This window comes from Narcine bancroftii, chromosome 11 (assembly GCF_036971445.1).
Source record: "Narcine bancroftii isolate sNarBan1 chromosome 11, sNarBan1.hap1, whole genome shotgun sequence".
Lineage (NCBI taxonomy): Eukaryota > Metazoa > Chordata > Chondrichthyes > Torpediniformes > Narcinidae > Narcine > Narcine bancroftii.
This window is the reverse complement of record NC_091479.1, coordinates 48377893-48398957: the sequence shown is the minus strand read 5'-3', so window position 1 is coordinate 48398957 and position 21065 is coordinate 48377893. Positions and strand designations below refer to the sequence as shown.

At 45.8% G+C, this 21065-nt stretch overlaps 1 long non-coding RNA gene across 1 annotated transcript in view; it reads left to right on the top strand.

The window, feature by feature from the left end:
• Positions 1–7591, top strand: part of LOC138745347 (uncharacterized) — a 28107-nt gene extending 20516 nt beyond the window's left edge. The window contains exon 3 of the long non-coding RNA XR_011346200.1: positions 7472–7591. This is a non-coding gene — a long non-coding RNA (uncharacterized lncRNA). The remainder of the gene's footprint in view (positions 1–7471) is intronic.
• The last annotated feature ends 13474 nt before the right edge of the window (positions 7592–21065 follow it).

The window sequence follows — 21065 nt, the reverse complement described above, 5'->3', positions numbered from 1 at the left end:
AGACAAGGGCCAGAACATTCATCATCAATTGGATGGCTAGATTTGGTTTCCCGACCCACAATTACTTCAGTCCGCAGAACACAATTCACCCACAGTCCAACGGCCTTGTGGAACGTTTCCACCGGCAACTGAAGGCCCGATTCACCGGTCTAAATTAGGTCGATGAGTTGCCATGGGTTCTATTGGGAGTGCGCCCGGCTCCAAAGGAAGACATGTTTGCATTGTCCGAAGAGTTGGTTTATGGTACAGTCCTTACAGTTTCTTGGGACATTCATTTCACAACCAACTCTGATCTGAACGTTCTTCCACAGTTTCGACGTGGTGTTGCGATCACCTTTTCCTACCCACTGGCATGGAACCTCTAAACAGAATGTACCCCCATCACTCCTGGACACTGATTTTGTTTTTGTGTGCAGACAGGTCCCACGAATACCGTTACGACCATATGAGGGCCATTGTCGTGTGGTGAAGAAGGATGGGGTTGTGTATACTATGGACATTGGGGGACATTGTAGCTGTTTCATGTGGACAGACTCAAGCCTGCCCATGTAGATCCCACTTCACCCATTCAGTGCCCCCTGCACAGACGGCGAGGGCGTCCACCTAAGGTGCATGCAGCAGGTGCTTTAGTTTCTGGTAATGGTTCTTGGGGGGCGGGTAGCAGCTGTGTAATGGGCTGAGTGGGCACGGTTCTTTGGCGGGCGTGTGAAATCATAAGACAAACAGGCGTCCATTTAATTGACCATCCTCGCGTGGTGCTGCATGCCGAGGAACGACACATTGATCTGTGGATTCTCCTGACAGAAGGTGCGGGACACTCACAGGGCTTAATACAAACCTGCGGTCCCGTGGATCGGCAGCAAATACATAATGATGTCCCATGGAGCCCGGGACACGCTGTAAATAAAATAAGCCTGTAAAGTCTGAATAAAGCAATCTTGTGTTGACTAACCTGGTGTGTGTGTATGTGTGTGTGTGTGTGTGCGTGTGTGTGTGTGTGTATTGCTTTAGTAGCTCTATCGAAGTAGCTGCTACATATATAAATATTTTGGATGATTATTGTACTTACAGGATACTTTTCATCCATCTCACAGCCTGTGGGAAGAAACTATTACCCAGCCTGGCGGTCCTGATTTTGATGAAGGACCTGGTTAAATATGCTGTGCATTGGATGGAAATGGTCTTTTTACAATTCCTTGAGCCCTATTTGAACAAGACTCCCAGTAAATGTCACCTACAGGAGAAAGGGAGACCCCAGTGATACTCACAACTCTTTGCATCATTCCTGTCTGATGCTTGCCAGCTACTAGACCATCGAATGATGCAGCCAGACAGGAGACTCAACTGCACTCCTGTAAAATCTCAGGAATAGAGCTGTTGGCCTTGACCTCCTCAGTCTCCTTTGGAAGTGTAGGCACTTCCTGACCAATAAGGAGGTGTGATTGTTTTGTGTATTAATACGTGTGCTGTATGGATGGGAATTTTATGTGATTGTATTGTCTATTCTTGCTCTTTAACAATCTTTAGTGGATAGAAGTAGTCATTGTACTTTAGGATATACAATCATGTACAGATTGTCCTTAAATAGCCATTTGGCCCAGATGTCTATTCAGTCCAAGAATACTTTCGACCACAGGCAGATTTTGAACAATAACACCATTCATTCTGCAACAACTGCCACTTAATTTTGCCAGTTGTTCAAAGTTAAGCTCTATGGGGAAAACACCACTGTCAACTCTTCTACCTTAAAGGAGTAAATATATTGAAATGGGCAGTAGATCAAGAGATGGAAACAGTGAAATCAGACAGAGGTGAGTGGCTGCTTAAATTAGAAACATTCGTGTTCATGCTGTAGACTTTAAGGCTCCCCAGGAGGAATATAATGTGTTTTCTATAAGTTTGTTTGCCCTCACCCTGGCGAAGGATGGGGCCAACAGACATGTTGCTGGAAGGGTTCGAGAATTGATATGTTAGGCCACAGGAAGCTCAAGTTTCGATCCACAGAGCACAGGTGTTTAGCAAAATGGCCACCCAGTCTGTATTTGGTCTTGTTGGTATCGAGGTCAACTGAGTCTACCAAATATAGTAGATTAGGTAGGATGGGATGCATGTGAAACACTGCCTCACCTCGAAGGTCTGATTGTGACCTTGGATGGAGGTGAAAGGAGATGTAGGGACAAGTTTGGCAATTTCTGCAGTTCCAATGGGGACTACATGAGGTGGTGATGGGTGGAGAGGGAAGTGCCATCAAGGGAGTCACAGAAAGACGTGCCCCTGTGAAAAGAGGATATGAGTGGAGCGGGTTAGATGTAACAGGTTAGAGGATGGTGCTGAAGTTGGAAGTATTCAAGGATAACGTGTCAGATGTGGCAGCTGATGGGTGGTAAGTGAGAAACCTGAGGGATTCTGTCCTTGTTCTGCCAGAGAGCAGGTGGGGGAAGGGCAGAAAAAGAATTGGAGATAAGGGTGTAGGCTTTATCAAATACAGTATGGGGGTATCTGCATTTATTGAAGAAATAAGACATTTTGGGTGTCCTGGAGTAGAAGACCTCATCCTGGGACTGTTACCGGCCCAGAGGACCCCAAAACCTAGCAGCAATAGTAAATCATTAAGACAAATGGTTATTTAAACAAACATTTTTAAATTTCTTTAAACAAAAAAACAGATTCAAACTTTAACTTATCTCTATTAACTTAACAGCCTTACATTGCTCCCTTCCAATTCTAAGTGCAGGTGTATTTAATATGTATAAAGTTCTTTGACACAACTCCAAGTTCACCGGTGTCTATCAATTCTTATACTGTGCACAGGTTCAACATTTATGAATTTTCACCAAGCTCTGGTGCTTAAAAGTAAACGTTTACGCTCCTGGAAGGCACCTATTGGTTTCAGAGAGGGATTTCTTGCTCATTGGACACACAAAATCTCATTCGCTGTGATCATTCACTTTGGGGACTTGCCAAAGAAACTAGCCCCATCAGAGTTTTCCAAATGATAATCTCTTCTGCAGGTCACCATTGAGTTCCTTTTTCTCCCTTATTTCAGGTGAAACACCATTTCTAGCCAGCCATTTCCTCTTGTATGGACAACAAGGTTTTTCAACAGGCTGAACTGAGAACTCACAACCCGTCTTCAAAATGGGGTTTCAACAAGATGTCAGCTTGCCATCTCTCTCTCTCTTTTAGAAAAAAAGCCTATTTGGCCTCTCCTCTCTGCTTGCAAAACCACATGACCTTAGAACCGCAAACTGGAACCAGCCAGATGACTGCACCTGACCCAAACTTCTGAGTCCATTCATCTGTTGCTTTAAAAACAATAATCCATTTATACCTAATTTTGAAATTATAGCAAAGCAGTCTCCTTGTTTTGCCTTTGCAAAGGCTCTCGGCGCCTGCATGACTCACTCTCAGCAAAGCTCTTGCAATTTTTATAAGCTGTTTTGTGAAGTGTTTGTGTTTGTTTGTAACCTCCACGACTCCTACAATCCATCTCTTTCAAAAACATATCTATATACAATGTAAAATATATAATCTGTCACAGGACAGATGCAGCAGAAGAGTTGTGATAAAATCAATGGTGTCCTTGCAAAAAAAAAAATGGGAAGAGGTATAATCTAGGTAGCTCTGGTGAGTGGAGTTTGTAATAGTTTGAAACTTGAACCTCTATCTCTATTTCAGGAGACAATTTACTGTCATGTAATTTAAAAGTGTCATATCACACAAAATTGTTTTTTTCCTGCTTTAAGGCAGACATTCACCATTGGTAGAAATTGCCTGACATGCCTTTTGCAGTGAGAGAAAGAAGCAAAAGATAGTCGTGCTCTCTCTCTCCCCACCCCACCACCCCACTATCCCAAGCCCTGGGCCAAGTCACTGAGGGTCTGTGGATTCTCTTTCAATGGTCACAGACCATCCAAGTCATTGGCAATGCAAGCTCCAGTTTTGAACCTCTGACACAATTAGGAACCATTTAGCACCAACTCGTATCCCAAGTCTGATACCTGATACCCTTTTAGCCGGTTTAGAAACCGTCTCTAGCAATCCACAGCCTAGTGTGAGTTCCTTGACTGCTTTCTCCAGAAGCCCATAGCCTGCGTGGGTTTCTCTCCTCAAATTACCAACAGCCTGACAGATATGTTGGTCCTACAGATGCAGGACCCCTCACTGTTCTGCTTCCATGGTCACTGCCCCGTGGAATGAATCCTCTGCTTCTCAGATGTTGATGGTGTGTGGTCTTCCTGTTTTCTGGTCCCCTGTGTTGGTCCTCCGCTTCTCCAGAGTTCGTGGTGGCGAGGAAATCTAACACATCTAAATAAAAATTTTACAACTTAGAGGAGAATCTCGCATGTCTAGAGGGATTGAAAGGGCATTTTTACAAATTGAAGCCTAATATTTGAATATTCAGGTGCCAAATTTGCAAAAGCATAGAGTATATATTTCTCAAGCTTTAAGTAATTTTTTCTAAAGGATACAACTTTGAATTTTTGCATGTCATCTTGGCATCCCTAAAATTATATCTGATATCCAATAAATGCAATACATTTCCTCATCACCGCTAACATTAATTAAACAAATTTCAATTGATACTTTAATAGTTTTAATTTGGGCCTTGTTCCTTCAATATTTCCTAATAAAAATAAGGTTGGATTTTGTGGAAAAACAGCTCCTATAACTTGTTCCAAAAAATTTGTAATTCTCCCCAAAAAGATCTTGCATTAAGACAAAGCTAAGTTGTATGCAAGAAAGTTGCTACATCTTCACCACACCTCAAACATTGATCTGATAATTCTGATTTCATTTTTTTTTCTATTCAATTTCTCTGGTGTAAGAAGTAACTGCAGAAGAAAATCTAGTTGCGAATTCCTTCCTCACTGCTGTTGCAGTGTGGAACTCTGGTCAATCGATCCAAAATGCTGAGTTGAAGTGAATTAATACAACTCCTCTGGATCACGTGATCTCTATTCCCAAATCAGCTTCCTGTTGAGCTTTTTAAATCCAACTGCCTGAGTCACCTGACTCCAGGTGCAGCTTTCAGATAAAATCCTTTCTGACATATGCTACGTTACGGGTGTAAAAAGAATTATACTGAACTAATTTATATCTTACATTGAGATCCTGATATGGACCTTCCCTTATTTGCCAATCAATTAAAATATTCAGATCCACTTCCCACCTTTGTCTCGACTTATGAACTCCTCGTTTAAAAGTTCCTACTTGTAATAAAGAGGACATCATCGAAGTAAATTCCTTTATAAGGAATTTCTATTTCAGTACCACATGGTTGATCCTATCTTATCGTTCAAATATGCTCTTAGTTGGAAATAGCAAAAAAGATTGCGATGGGTTATGCGATATTTATTTCTCAGTTGTTCAAATGACATTAATTGACCCCTTTCATAACAATCTTCAACATTTATAATTCCCTTTCGAAACCAGCTGTCCAGAAATTGATGATCCTTGGAAAAAGATAGGAGGATTTTGAATCAAAGCCATTCTGGGTGATGTACATCCACTTACACCAATTTCATCATTTATTTTATTCCATATATTAATCATATGTTTCAACAATAGTGTATTTTTATCACCAACCTTTAATTTTGAATCCCACGTATAGAAATTCATCTGCTTTCTCTCTCCTATTTTATTTGATGGCAATTTATCCCTTTCAAAAAAAGAAGCAAGAAATCTCATTTGAGCTACTTGAAAACAATTTTTAAAATGAGGAAGCTGTAGTCCTCTCAATGCAGAATTTGCATTGGGTCACTTGTATCATGGGATTCAATAATAAATGGGTTCACATGACATAAGCTCATGATGCAGACTGTTTTCTGATAATGGAATACAAGAGGAGGGTTGTCTTGGTCTTCCGCAGGATATAGATCACAAGATACAAGGGCAGGTAGGCCCATTGAGTCTGTTCAACCATTCTTCCACTCAGCCCCCACTGCCCAGCTCTCTCCCCTTAACCCTTGATTCCTTGACGAATCAAATACCTGTCAATCTCTGCCTGAAATACACCCAATGACCTCAGTTCCACAGATTCACGACCCACTGACAAAATAAATGTTTCCACATCTGTTTTAAATTGACACCCTTTTATCCTGAAATTATGTCCCTTGTTCTAGAATCTCCTACCATGGGAAATATCTTTGTCATATGTACTATGTCGAGGCCTTCCAGCATTTGAAATGCCGCTGAGGTCCTTCTTATCCTTCTGTACTCCAACTAGTACAGTCGAAGAGTCGACAATTGTTCCTCATACACTAACCCTTTCATTCCTGATATCATTCCAGTAAATCATCGCTGACCTTCTCCAACACCAGCACATCTTTTCTCAAATACGGCACCCAAAACTCTAATTTTGATTGAATGGAAAGGGAATTCTCCAACGACACAAACACAACAGTTAAATGATATTATGTCTTGTTAATATTTACAATAATTATTGAAAAGTCAATTAATAATTTTCAAAAGATGACCAAAGGATCCCAAAACACAGCAGCAATAGATATTCACCAAGAATGGTGACTTAAACAAAAGCTGATTTTAATTATCTTTAAACATGAACACGATTTACACTTTAACTGATCACTATTTTAATACTTTAACTTAATTTACTTAACTTACACCCCTTCTAATTCTCAGTGCACGTGTGTGTAATGTGTGTGTAAGTTCAGAAAAGTTCTTTGGTTCACAGTCCAATATCACTTCTCATTCCTCCAAGTTCACTGGTTGCAGGCCATTCTTATACTGTGTACAGAATTTAACATATATATATATATATATATATATTTATATATATATTATATATTATATATATAAAATATATGCATAAAGTTCACCAGGTTTTGGTTCTTGAAAGGTAAATGAGCACTGCTCAGGAAGGTTCTTGTCGTTTTTCAGAGAGAGGTGTGTTGTTCAGGGAAACATTAGGGTGTTTTTGACTCAATGTACCAGGATCTGAAGTCCGTTATCTCTTCAGAAAAGCTCTGATAGCTTTAGCATGGAGCAGAACTGAGCCAGGACTTTGCAGGTATTTAAGGGAATGTGTGGGCAGGGTTTTTTCATGACCAACAATCTCACCAAATGACTCTGCTTGAAATCAAGATTCAAACCATTTTGAGGAATACAACAGGAATTGTTCAACAAGAGCCTGGTGTTCCCTCAGGAGTTTTCTTTCAATAATGTACATGATTTTTTTTAAAACCCTGTTAATATTCCTGCTACAGATCTTTGTATTTAACTTTCAGGTTGCTATCTGTTGTTAACTTGGAGGCCTTTAATGGGGTGATTGGGTGGAATCTTTGCTTTAACCAAGCAGTTTTCTTGCAATTTTCCAGCTGTAAGATGTGGTGTAGTTGCTTGCAAGTTTAGCAAGTGGGATTATGATGTGAAACTGCAACTCACAGCATTTTGTTTTTGAAAATGCAAATATGAAAATTTTAACTTTGATCTTCTTGGTTTGCTTAAGTTTACAGAGGAGATGTTGGGTCAAGCTGAGAAGACAGAGTTGGAAGCTCATTTGGCGAATCGGCTGGGCAAAGCAGAAAGCACAAAACGAGGGACTGAAAAAATAATGAAGGAGACTGAAGTGCCGTTGAACCAAACCCAGGTAAAGAATTTAATTTTGTGCTGTGTACTTAAGAGACCAAATGATTTGGGCTATTAGTGGTGACCTATTAAATGAACAAAATCTGATTAGAATTGAAGTTTATGGAATGTTTGGAAGTTGCCACAAAAAAAATGGAGATATAAATTAAATGTTATAATTAAGATAAATGAACAAAACAATGAGCCTGGTGTCACAGTATCTGCCTCCCTCTAACATATATCATCGTTAAACCTTCTCCCCAATATGAACCTGATGTCAAAGTATCTGACACAGTTAATCGTACATCACTGTTAAACCTTCTCACGAAAATGAATCCTGTCTCATAGTTTCTGCCTCAGTCTATCTTTTTTGGCTTGGCTTCGCGGACGAAGATTTATGGAGGGGGTAAAAAGTCCACGTCAGCTGCAGGCTCGTTTGTGGCTGACAAGTCCGATGTGGGACAGGCAGACACGATTGCAGCGGTTGCAGGGGAAAATTGGTTGGTTGGGGTTGGGTGTTGGGTTTTTCCTCCTTTGCCTTTTGTCAGTGAGGTGGGCTCTGCGGTCTTCTTCAAAGGAGGTTGCTGCCCGCCAAACTGTGATGCGCCAAGATGCACGGTTTGAGGCGTTATCACCCCACTGGCGGTGGTCAATGTGGCAGGCACCAAGAGATTTCTTTAGGCAGTCCTTGTACCTTTTCTTTGGTGCACCTCTGTCACGGTGGCCAGTGGAGAGCTCACCATATAACACGATCTTGGGAAGGCGATGGTCCTCCATTCTGGAGACGTGACCCATCCAGCGCAGGTGGATCTTCAGCAGCGTGGACTCGATGCTGTCGACCTCTGCCATCTCGAGTACTTCGACGTTAGGGATGTAAGCGCTGCAATGGATGTTGAGGATGGAGCGGAGACAACGCTGGTGGAAGAGTTCTAGGAGCCGTAGGTGGTGCCGGTAGAGGACCCATGATTCGGAGCCGAACAGGAGTGTGGGTATGACAACGGCTCTGTATACGCTTATCTTTGTGAGGTTTTTCAGTTGGTTGTTTTTCCAGACTCTTTTGTGTAGTCTTCCAAAGGCGCTATTTGCCTTGGCGAGTCTGTTGTCTATCTCATTGTCGATCCTTGCATCTGATGAAATGGTGCAGCCGAGATAGGTAAACTGGTTGACCGTTTTGAGTTTTGTGTGCCCGATGGAGATGTGGGGGAGCTGGTAGTCATGGTGGGGAGCTGGCTGATGGAGGACCTCAGTTTTCTTCAGGCTGACTTCCAGGCCAAACATTTTGGCAGTTTCCGCAAAGCAGGACGTCAAGCGCTGAAGAGCTGGCTCTGAATGGGCAACTAAAGCGGCATCGTCTGCAAAGAGTAGTTCACGGACAAGTTTCTCTTGTGTCTTGGTGTGAGCTTGCAGGCGCCTCAGATTGAAGAGACTGCCATCCGTGCGGTACTGGATGTAAACAGCGTCTTCATTGTTGGGGTCTTTCATGGCATGGTTCAGCATCATGCTGAAGAAGATTGAAAAGAGGGTTGGTGCGAGAACACAGCCTTGCTTCACGCCATTGTTAATGGAGAAGGGTTCAGAGAGCTCATTGCTGTATCTGATCCGACCTTGTTGGTTTTCGTGCAGTTGGATAATCATGTTGAGGAACTTTGGGGGACATCCGATGCGCTCTAGTATTTGCCAAAGCCCTTTCCTGCTCACGGTGTCGAAGGCTTTGGTGAGGTCAACAAAGGTGATGTAGAGTCCTTTGTTTTGTTCTCTGCACTTTTCTTGGAGCTGTCTGAGGGCAAAGACCATGTCAGTAGTTCCTCTGTTTGTGCGAAAGCCGCACTGTGATTCTGGGAGAATATTCTCGGCGACACTAGGTATTATTCTATTTAGTAGAATCCTAGCGAAGATTTTGCCTGCAATGGAGAGCAACGTGATTCCCCTGTAGTCTGAGCAGTCTGATTTCTCGCCTTTGTTTTTGTACAGGGTGATGATGGTGGCATCACGAAGATCCTGAGGCAGTTTACCTTGGTCCCAACAAAGCTTGAAAAACTCATGCAGTTTGGCATGCAGAGTTTTGCCGCCAGCCTTCCAGACTTCTCGGGGGATTCCATCCATACCTGCTGCTTTGCCACTTTTCAGTTGTTCGATTGCCTTATATGTCTCATCCAGGGTGGGAACCTCATCCAGCTCTAGCCTTAGGGGCTGTTGAGGGAGCTGGAGCAGGGCGGAATCTTGGACTGAGCGGTTGGCACTGAAAAGAGTTTGGAAGTGTTCTGACCATCAGTTGAGGATGGAGATCTTGTCACTGAGGAGGACTTTGCCGTCTGAGCTGCGCAGCGGGCTTTGGACTTGGGGTGAGGGGCCGTACATAGCCTTTAGAGCCTCGTAGAAACCCCTGAAGTCGCCAATGTCCGCACTGAGCTGGGTTCGTTTGGCGAGGCTAGTCCACCACTCATTTTGGATCTCCCGGAGTTTGCGCTGAAGATGGCTGTTATAATTAATAATAAATCTTAAATGTTATAATTAAGATAAATGAACAAAACAATGAGCCTGGTGTCACAGTATCTGCCTCCCTCCAACATATATCATCGTTAAACGTTCTCCCCAATATGAACCTGATGTCAAAGTATCTGACACAGTTAATCATACATCACTGTTAAACCTTCTCACGAATGTGAATCCTGTCTCATAGTTTCTGCCTCAGTCTATAGTACATCAGCGTTAAACCTTCTCCCCACTGTGAACCTGGTGTAATAGTATTTGCTTCAGTCTACCGTCCAGCACTGTTTAACATTCTCCCCACTGTAAACCTAGTGTCACAGTATCTACCTCAGTCTCCCATACATCACCCTTAAATCTCCTCCCTACTCTGAACCCAGGGTAAATGTATCTGCAATAGTGTAATGTGGATCACTTTTAAACATTCTTCCCCCTGTGAACCTGGTTTCACAATATCTGCCACATTTTATTGTACATCACTTTTAAACATTCCCTGTACTGTAAACCCAGGGTCACAGTATCTGCCTGAGTCTACTGTACATCACCATTAAACTTTCTACGCACTGTGAACCTGGTGTAACAGTACCTGCCACAGTTTATTGTACATCACTGTTAAACCTTCTCACTAATGTGAACTCGGTGTCACAGTATCTTCCACAGTTTAGCGTACACCACTGATAAACTTTCTCCCCCTTGTGAATCAAGTGTCACAGTATCTGCCTCAGTCTTTGTACATCAATGTTAAATATTCTCCCCACAGTGATCCTGGTGTTACAGTACCTGCCACAGTTTATTGTAACTGACAAGTCCGAAGCGGGACAGGCAGACACGGTTGCAGCGGTTGCAATGAAAAATTGGTTGGTTGGGGTTGGGTGTTGGGTTTTTCCTCCTTTTTCTTTTGACAGTGAGGTGGGCTCTGCGGTCTTCTTCAACGGAGGTTGCTGCCCGCCAAACTGTGAGGCACCAAGATGCACGGTTTGAGGCGATATCAGCCCACTGGCGGTGGTCCATGTGGCAGGTACCAAGAGATTTCTTTAGGCAGTCCTTGTACCTCTTCTTTGGTGCACCTCTGTTTCGGTGGCCAGTGGAGAGCTCACCATATAACACGATCTTGGGAAGGCGATGGTCCTCCATTCTGGAGACGTGACCTACCCAGCGCAGTTGGATATTCAGCAGCGTGGATTCGATGCTTTCGGACGCTGCTATCTTGAGTACTTAGATGTTGGTGATGAAGTCACTCCAATGAATGTTGAGGATGGTGTGGAGATAACGCTGGTGGAAACATTCAAGGAGCCGTAGGTAATGCCGGTAGAAGACCCATGATTCAGAGCCGAACAGGAGTGTGGGTATGACAACGGCTCTGTATACGCTAATCTTTGTGGGGTTTTTCAGGTGGTTGTTTTTCCAGACTCTTTTGTGTAGTCTTCTAAAGGCGCTATTTGCCTTGGCGAGTCTGTTGTCTATCTCATTGTCAATCCTTGCATCAGATGAAATGATGCAGCCGAGATAGGTAAACTGGTTGATCGTTTTGAGTTCTGTGTACCCGATGGAGATGTGGGGTGGGGTGCTGGTAGTCATGGTGGGGAGCTGGGTGATGGAGGACCTCAGTTTTCTTCAGGCTGACTTCCAGGCCAAACATTTTGGCAGTTTCCGCAAAACAGGACGTCATGCGCTGGAGAGCTGGCTCTGAATGGGCAACTAAAGCAGCATCGTCTGCAAACAGTAGTTCACGGAAAAGTTGCTCTTGTATCTTGATGTGAGCTTGCAGGCGCCTCAGATTGAAGGGACTGCCATCTGTGCGGTACCGGATGTAATCAGCGTCTTCGTTGTTGAGTTCTTTCATGGCTTGTTTCAGCATCATGTTGAAGAAGATAGTAAAGAGGGTTGGTGCAAGGACGCAGCCTTGCTTCAAGCCGATGTCAATGGAGAAGGGTTCGGAGAGCTCATTGCTGTATCTGACCCAACCTTGTTGGTTTTCGTGCAGTTGGATAACCATGTTGATGAACTTAGGGGGGCATCCGAGGCGCTCTAGTATTTGCCAAAGCCCTTTCCTACTCATGGTGTTGAATGCTTTGGTGAGGTCAATGAAGGTGATGTAGAGTCCTTTGTTTTGTTCTCTGCACTTTTCTTGGAGCTGTCTGAGGGCAAAGACCATGTCAGTAGTTCCTCTGTTTGTGCAAAAGCCACACTGTGATTCTGGGAGGACATTTTTGGCGAGACTGGGTATTATTCTATTAAGGAGAATCCTAGCGAAGATTTTGCCTGCAATGGAGAGCAGCGTGATTCCCCTGTAGTTTGAGCAGTCTGATTTCTCGCCTTTGTTTTTGTACAGGGTGATGATGATGGCATCACGAAGGTCCTGGGGAAGCTTTCCTTGATCCCAGCAGAGCTTGAAAAACTCATGCAGTTTGGCATGCAGGGTTTTGCCGCCAGCCTTCAAGACCTCTGGGGGGATTCCGTCAATACCTGCTCCTTTGCCATTTTTCAGTTGTTTAATTGTCTTACATGTCTCTTCCTGGGTAGGGAATTCATCTAGCTCCAGCCTTAAGGGCAGTTGAGGGAGCTGGAGCAGGGCAGATTCTTGGACTGAGCGGTTGGCACTGAAAAGAGATTGGAAATGTTCTGACCATCGGTTGAGGATGGAGATCTTGTCGCTGAGGAGGACTTTGCTGTCTGAACTGCACAGTGGGCTTTGGACTTGGGGTGAGGGGCCGTACACAGCCTTTAGAGCCTCATAAAAACCCCTGATGTCACCAATGTCAGCGCAAAGCTGGGTTTGTTTGGCGAGGCAAGTCCACCACTCAATTTGGATCTCCCGGAGTTTGCGCTGAAGATGGCTGCATGTGAGACAGAAGGCTCATTTTTTTCCTGGCCAGGATGGCTTTGCAAGGTGAGCCTGGTGGGCAGCTCGCTTCTTTGCCAGCAGCTCCAGGATTTCCTGGTTGTTTTCATCAAACCAGTCCTTGTTTTTTCCTGGAGGAGAAGCCCAGTACCTCTTCAGTGGATTGCAGTATGGCCGTTTTCAGCTGATCCCAGAGGGTTTCAGGGGATGTGTCCATTAGGCAGTTTGCACCCTCAAGCTTTGCTTGTAGGTTTGCCTGGAAGTTTCCTCTCACCTCGTCTCACTGCAGGTTTCCAACATTGAACCTCTTTTTGGGAGCTCTACTCTTCCTGAACTTTGGCTTGAAGCGAAGGTTGAACTTGCAGCGGACAAGCCGGTGGTCAGTGTGGCATACCGTGCTGGGCATGACCCTGGTGTGGAGCACATCTTGTTTGTCTCTTTCTCGCACCAAGACGTAGTCCAGGAGGTGCCAGTGTTTGGATCCGGGATCCATCCAGGTAGACTTCAGGCTGTCCCTCTGCTGGAAAAGGGTGTTCGTAATGACAAGCCACTGTTCTGAGCAGAGCTCCAACAGGAGGTGCTCATTGTCATGGCACTTGCCGACACCATGCTTGCCCAGGATTCCTGGCCAGGTTTCTGAGTCTTTGCCGATGCGAGCGTTGAAGTCGCCAAGGATGACAACCTTGTCGGCTGTAGGGGTGTGTTGGATGAGGTTGCGCAGATCAGTGTCGAACTTGTCCTTTTCTGCTGGCTCCGCCTGGAGGGTTGGAGCATAGACCCCGATGAGGGTGATGCGTCGCTTGTTTTGAAGGGGGAGTCGCATGGACCCGATCCAGTCAGAGTGGCCTGTTAGGAGGTTTCTGAGTTTGGAGGTAATGGAGTTCTTGACCATGAAGCCTACACCAGATAGGCGTCATTCAGCCATAGGCTTGCCTGACCAGTAGAGTGTGTAGCCTGCGCCACATTCTTGGAGGCTGCCTGCATCTGCAAGGCGGACTTCGCTGAGAGCGGCTATGTCAATGCCAAGTCTGAGGAGTTCTTGAGCGATGAGGGCAGACCGACGTTCAGGTCGGTGGCTGTCAGCCTTGTCTAGCATGGTTCTGATGTTCCAGCATGCTAGCTTGAGCTTGTGTGCATCTTTTGAGTGGGAGTCCGTGGACATGTCCTCGGGCCTGCGCAAAGGAGCTTTTAGGTGGAGTGCAGTGTGTGCAGTACTGGCCCCACCCTTTACACCCATGGTTCGATGGCGGCGCCCGTGCGGCTGTCCGTGCAGGTAAAGCAGTTTGTTTGGCCTTAAAACCTTCCCTGTGCCGGGAAGGAGGTAACGGCCCCGGTCCGGGCACAGGGAAGGCGGCGGCCCCAGTCTGGGAAGAGGGGAGGAGGAGGCGGCGGCCCTGGCCTTGGCAGAGGGAAAGCTGGCAGAGGCCCCGGTTCAGGCAGAGGTAAAGAGGCGGGAGCCTCGGTCAGGGCAGAGGAAAGGCGGCGGCCCCAGTCCGGGCTGAGGGAAGGCGGCGGCCCCAGTCCGGGAAGAGGGGAGGAGGAGGCGACAGCCCCGGTCTCGGCAGAGAGGAAACAGGAGGAGGCCCCGGTCCGAGTGTAATGAAAGGCGGCGGCCCTGGTCCAGGCGCTGGGAAAGGCGGCGGCCCCGGTCCGGGCAGAGGGAAGGTGGCGGCCCCAGTCCAGGCAGAGGGGAGGTGGAGGTGGTGGCCCCGGCCTCGGCAGAGAGAAGCAGGCAGAGGCCCCGGTCCGGGCAGAGAGAAGAAGGTGGCCCCAGTCCGGGTAGAGGGGAGGAGGAGGCAACGGCCCCGGCCTCGGCAGAGAGGAAACAGGCAGAGGCCCTGGTCCGGGTGCAGTGCAAAGCGGCGGCCCTGGTCCAGGCACAGGGAAAGGCGGCAGCCCCAGTCCGGGCAGAGGGAAGGTGGCGGCCCCGGTCCAGGCAGAATGGAGGTGGAGGCGGTGGCCCCGGCCTCGGCAGAGAGAAGCAGGCGGAGGCCCCGGTCCGGGCAGAGAGAAGGAGGCGGCGGCCCCGGCCCTGCCATCTTGCTCATTTAATGCCTGGAACACGAAGCAGAGCCAATATAGATTGGAAGCATAGAGCAATCAGGCTGAGCCCAGGGCGCTCCACCCCATGACTGAGGACAGCGGCCGTGGATCCCCAGGTATCGTTCGGCCTAAGAAGGGAGGCAGGCCTCTCCAGCCCGGTTAAGCAACCTGCATAGGAGAAGGATACTCTGATATAAAACCTACGACCCAAGGATTGTACATTACTGTTAAACCTTCTCAGTGCTGTGTACCCAGTGTCACAGTATCTTCCACAGTTTATTGTACATTACTGTTAAAACTTCTCACTGTTGTGAAGCCATAATCTTAGTATCTGCCTCAGTCTACCATACATCATTGTTAAACCTTCTCCCCCTTTAAACCACTAAACCTGGTGTCACAGTATCAAACAGTTTATCGTATTTGACTGTTCAAATGTCACAATATCTGACACAGTTTATCGTTCATCACTGTTAAACCTGATCCCCACTGTGAAATTGGGGTCACAGTATCTGCCTCATTCTTCCATACATCACTTTTAAACCTCTCCCCACTGTGAACCTGGTGTCAATTTATCTACCACAGTTCATTTCACATCATCGTTAAACCTTCTTCCTACAGTGGTGAACATGGTGTCACAGTATCTGTCACAGCTTATCGTAAATCACTGTTAAACCTTCTCACTAGTGTTAATTCAATGTCACATTATCTGCCAAAGTCTAACATACATTACTGTTAAACATTCTCCCCACTGTGACATTATCTGCCTCAGTCAACTGTACATCACCGTTAATCCTTCTCCTCACTGTGAACCTGGTGTCACAGTATCTGACACAGTTCATCACTGTTAAACCTTCTCCCCACTGTGAACCTTGTGTCACAGTATCTGACACAGTTCATCACTGTTAAACCTTCTCCCCACTGTGAACCTGGTGTCACAGTATCTGACACAGTTCATCACTGTTAAACCTTCTCCCCTCTGTGAACCTGGTGTCACAGTATCTGACACAGTTCATCACTGTTAAACCTTCTCCCCTCTGTGAACCTGGTGTCACAGTATCTGACACAGTTCATCACTGTTAAACCTTCTCCCCACTGTGAACCTGGTGTCACAGTATCTGACACAGTTCATCACTGTTAAAACTTCTCCCTACTGTGAACCTGGTGTCACAGTATCTGACACAGTTCATCACTGTTTTCTCCCCACTGTGGTCTACTGTCACATCAAAAATAAAATTCTACCCTCGATGAACCCGGTGTCACTGTATCTGTTGCAGTTTTTCTTACACAACTATTAAACCTTCTCCACTCCATGAAACTGGTGTCACAGTATATGACACAGTTTATTGTATATCACTGTTAAACCTTCGCACTACTGTGAATCCTGTCTCACAGTATCTGCCTCAGTCGACTGTGCAGCACCATTAAACCTTCTCCCCACCGTAAACCTGGTATCACAGTATCTACCTCAGTCAATCATACATCACTGATAAACCTTCTCCCTACTGTGAACCCAGTGAAATAATATCTGCCTCAGTCTCCAGAAAATCACCATTAAAATTTCTCTCCACTGTGAACTCTGTGTCACTGTACCTGCAACAACGTATTGCGTGACACCATTAAACCGCCTCCGCACTGTGAACCTGGTGTCACAGTATCTGCCACAGTTTATTGTACATCACTCTTAAACCTTCTCACTACTGTGAACTCGGTGTCACAGTACCTGCCTCTGTCTACTGTATATTACTGTTAAACTTTCTCCCCACTGTGTAACTGGTGTCACAGTATCTGGCTCAGTCTACCGTACATCACCGTTGATCTATCTCTCAACTGTTAATCCAGTGACACAGTATTTGCCACATTATATCGTACATCACCATTAAACCTTTTCCCCATTGTTGACCTGATGCCACAGCATCTGCTGTCGTTTATTTTACATCACTGTTAACCTTTCTCATGGCTGTGAACCCAGTGTTACAGTATCTGCCACAGTATATCGTACATCACTGATGAACCACCTCTCCACTGTGAACACTGCATCACAGTATCTGCCTCAGTCTACCGTATATCATCGTTGATCTATCTCTCAACTGTGAATCCACATTTGCCACATTATATCGTACATCACTGTTAAACCTTTTCCCCACTGTTGACCTGATGCCACAGCATCTGTTGTAGTTTATTGTCTTCTTCTTTGGCTTGGCTTCGCGGATGAAGATTTATGAAGGGGTAATGTCCACGTCAGCTGCAGGCTCGTTTGTGGCTGACAAGTCCGATGCGGGACAGGCAGACACGATTGCAGCGGTTGCAAGGGAAAATTGGTTGGTTGGGGTTGGGTGTTGGGTTTTTCCTCCTTTGTCTTTTGTCAGTGAGGTGGGCTCTGCGGTCTTCTTCAAAGAAGGTTGCTGCCCGCCGAACTGTGGGGCACCAAGATGCATGGTTTGAGGCGATATCAGCCCACTGGCGGTGGTCAATGTGGCAGGCACCAAGAGATTTCTTTAGGAAGTCCTTGTACCTCTTGTTTGGTGCACCTCTGTCTTGGTGGCCAGTGGAGAGCTCGCCATATAACAAGATCTTGGGAAGGCGATGGTCCTCCATTCTGGAGACGTGACCTACCCAGCGCAGTTTGATCTTCAGCAGTGTGGATTCGATGATGTCGGCCTCTGCCATCTCGAGTACTTCGATGTTGGAGATGAAGTTGCTCCAATAAATGTTGAGGATGGAGCGGAGACAACGCTGGTGGAAGCGTTCTAGGAGCCATAGGTGATGCCGGTAGAAGACCCATGATTCAGAGCCAAACAGGAGTGTGGGTATGACCACGACTCTGTATACACTAATCTTTGTGAGGTTTTTCAGTTGGTTGTTTTTCCAGACTCTTTTGTGTAGTCTTCCAAAGGCACTATTTGCCTTGGTGAGTCTGTTGTCTATCTCGTTGTCGATCCTTGCATCCGATGAAATGGTGCAGCCTTGTGAACCTGGTGTATCAGTATCTTCCTCAGTCTGCCGTACATCACCATTAAACCTTCTCACTACTGTAAGCCTGGAGTCTGAGTACCTGCCTAAGTCAATAATACATCACCATTAAACATTCTCACCTCTGTTAACCTGGTGTCTCAGGATCTGCCACACTTTATCTCACATCACCGTTAAACCTTATCTCCACCGGAAACTTGTTTTCAGAGTTTCTGCCACAGTTTATCATTCATCACTGGTAAACCTTCACCCCACTGAGATCCCAATGTAACTCTTTCTGCCTCAGTCTGCCATACATCACCATTAAACCTTCTCCCAACTCTGAAACTGCTGTCACAGTATCAGCCACAGTTAATCATACATCACTATTAAACCTTCTCACTTCTGTGAACTCATTTTCATGGTATCTGCCAACATTTACCGTACATCACTGTTAAACCTTCTCACTAGTGTGAATCCTGTGTCATAGTATCAGTCTCAAACTACCGAAAATCACCTTTAAACTGTCTCCCTACTGTGAACCCTGTGTATCAGTATCTGTCTCACTCTCCTGTGTATCACTGTTAAACCCTTCCCACTGTGAACCTGTTGTCACAGTATCTGCCACTGTTTATCTTACATTACTGATAAACCTTCTCCCGAACAAGGTGTCACAATATCTACCTCAGTCTACTGTATATCACCGCTAAATCCTCTCCCCACTGTTTACCCAGTTTCACAGTATCTGCCTCTTTCTACCGCACATCACCGTTAAACCTTCACCCGACTGTGAACCTGGTGTCACAGTATCTACCTCAGTCAACCATACACCACGTTAAAACTTCTCCCTACTGTGAACCCGGTGAAATAATATCTGCCTCAATCTCCCGAAAATCACCATTAAAATCTCTCCCCACTGTTAAGTCTGTGTCTCTGTATCTGCAACAATGTATCACGTGTCACCTTGAAACCTCCTCCGCACTGTGAACCCGGTGTCACAGTACCTGCCACAGTTCATTGAACCTCACTGTTAAACCGTCTCACAAATGTGAACCCGGTTTCACAGTATCCGTCACAGTCCACCGTACATCACTGTTAAAGCTTCTACTCACTGTGACCCATATATAAGTATATATGCCAGAGTTTATTTTGTATCACTGATAAACCTTCTCTCCATTTTAAACTGGTTTCACAGTATCTGCCACAGTTTATCGTACATCACTGTTAAACCTTTTCTTTGCACTGAACCCGGTGTCACAGTATTTGTCTCAGCACACAACGTTAAACCCTCTCCCCACTGTGAACCTGATGTAACTCTTTCAGCCTCAGTCTCCTGTGTATCACCATTAAACTTAGTCCCCACTTTGATCCTGGTGTCACAGTATATGCCAAAGTTTTATGTTCATCACTGTTTAACCTTTGTATTGCTCTGAACCCGGTGTCACAGTTTCTGTCTCACTCCACTGCACATCACTGATAAACCTTCTCCCCACTGTGAACACAGTGTAACAGTATCTGCCTCAGTCTGCCATACATCACCATTTAACCATCTCCCCACCATGAACCTGGGTGTATGGTATCTGACACTGTTTTTCGTCAATTACTATTAAACCTTTCATTACTGTGAACCCAGGGTCACATTACCTGTCTCAATTTACCGTATATCACCATTAAACCTTCTCTCCACTGTGTACCTGTTTTCACAATATCTGATATAGTGTCTCAAACTGCAATGTTATACCTTCTCATGACTGTGAACCCGATGTCACACTATTTGCCTCAATCGACTGTCACATCAAAAATAAAACTTCTACCCTCTACGAACCTGGTGTTACAGTATATGTCACAGTTTATTGTCTTTGGCTTGGCTTCGCGGACGAAGATTTATGGAGGGGGTAAATGTCCACGTCAGCTGCAGGCTCGTTTGTGGCTGACAAGTCCGATGCGGGACAGGCAGACACGGTTGCAGCGGTTGCAGGGGAAAATTGGTTGGTTGGGGTTGGGTGTTCGGTTTACAGTTTATTGTATATCACTGTTAAACCTTCACACTACTGTGAATCCTGTCTCACAGTATCTGCCTCAGTCTCCTGTGTATCACCGTTAAAACTCTTTCCAACTGTGAACCTGTTGTCACAGTATCTGCCCCTGTTTATCTTACATCACTGATAAACCTTCTCCCGAACACGGTGTCACAATATCTACCTCAGTCTACCGTATATCACTGCTAAATCCTCCCCCCACTGTTTACCCGGTTTCACAGTGTCTGCCTCATTCTACCATACATCACCGTTGACCCTTCTCCCCACTCTGAACCTCGTGTCACAGTATCAGACTCAGTCTGAAGTCCATCTTCCCATTTTGTACCTCGTGTCACAGTCACTGCTGCACAGAGACTGTAGCCTCTGACAAATTGTGTGGACTCATCTGATTGATCCGCAGGGAATCCATTGTGCTCTCCTCAGTCTCCTCGAGATCTCCGTCATGGTGGCGTTCCTCCTCTGGATCCAAGGTTCAAGGTAGCTGCTCCCTCTGGGTGCACATGACATTCCTTCCTGGCTGACCTGGGGAAGAACCAGAGCTATCCTGCTGCCTATTTACATGACATTGTGTCTTGGTGGTCGCCCATGGGCTCCTGCAGACCCGAGCATAATGCCTTTGTTTTCTACATTTCGAGCAGTCCGCGTCTATTGCTGGGCAGCGTCCTAGGGGTGGGGGTTTTGGCCACAGAACTGGAGCCGTTGTCATCTCCATATTCTTGGCCCGATCTTGGCGGGGTGTCAGCGAATCTAGCAGAGTTGGAATGATGTGCTTGGCGCTGTGGTTGGGAAGGTATTCCCCAAGGTTGTTTCTAGCCGTCTCCCATTGCCTTTGCCACCCTAACAGTCTCTTCCAGGGACACCGTGCTTTGTTCTAATAGCCGCTGGCGGATTTTGTTTGACCGGACTCCTGCCACCAGAGTGTCCCTCATCAGGTCCTGTGCTATTTGCTGTGGTATTCTAGCACAGAAGTTGTATGCCCGTGCTGGGGCTCTTACTGAGAGCATGAAATCCCGGAAGGACTCCCCTGGTTGCTGTCTTCTGGTTAGGAGACAGTGTCTCGTGTGAACTTCACCTCCCCCTTGGAGATAGTGGGACTGGAGCATGTCCATAGCCTC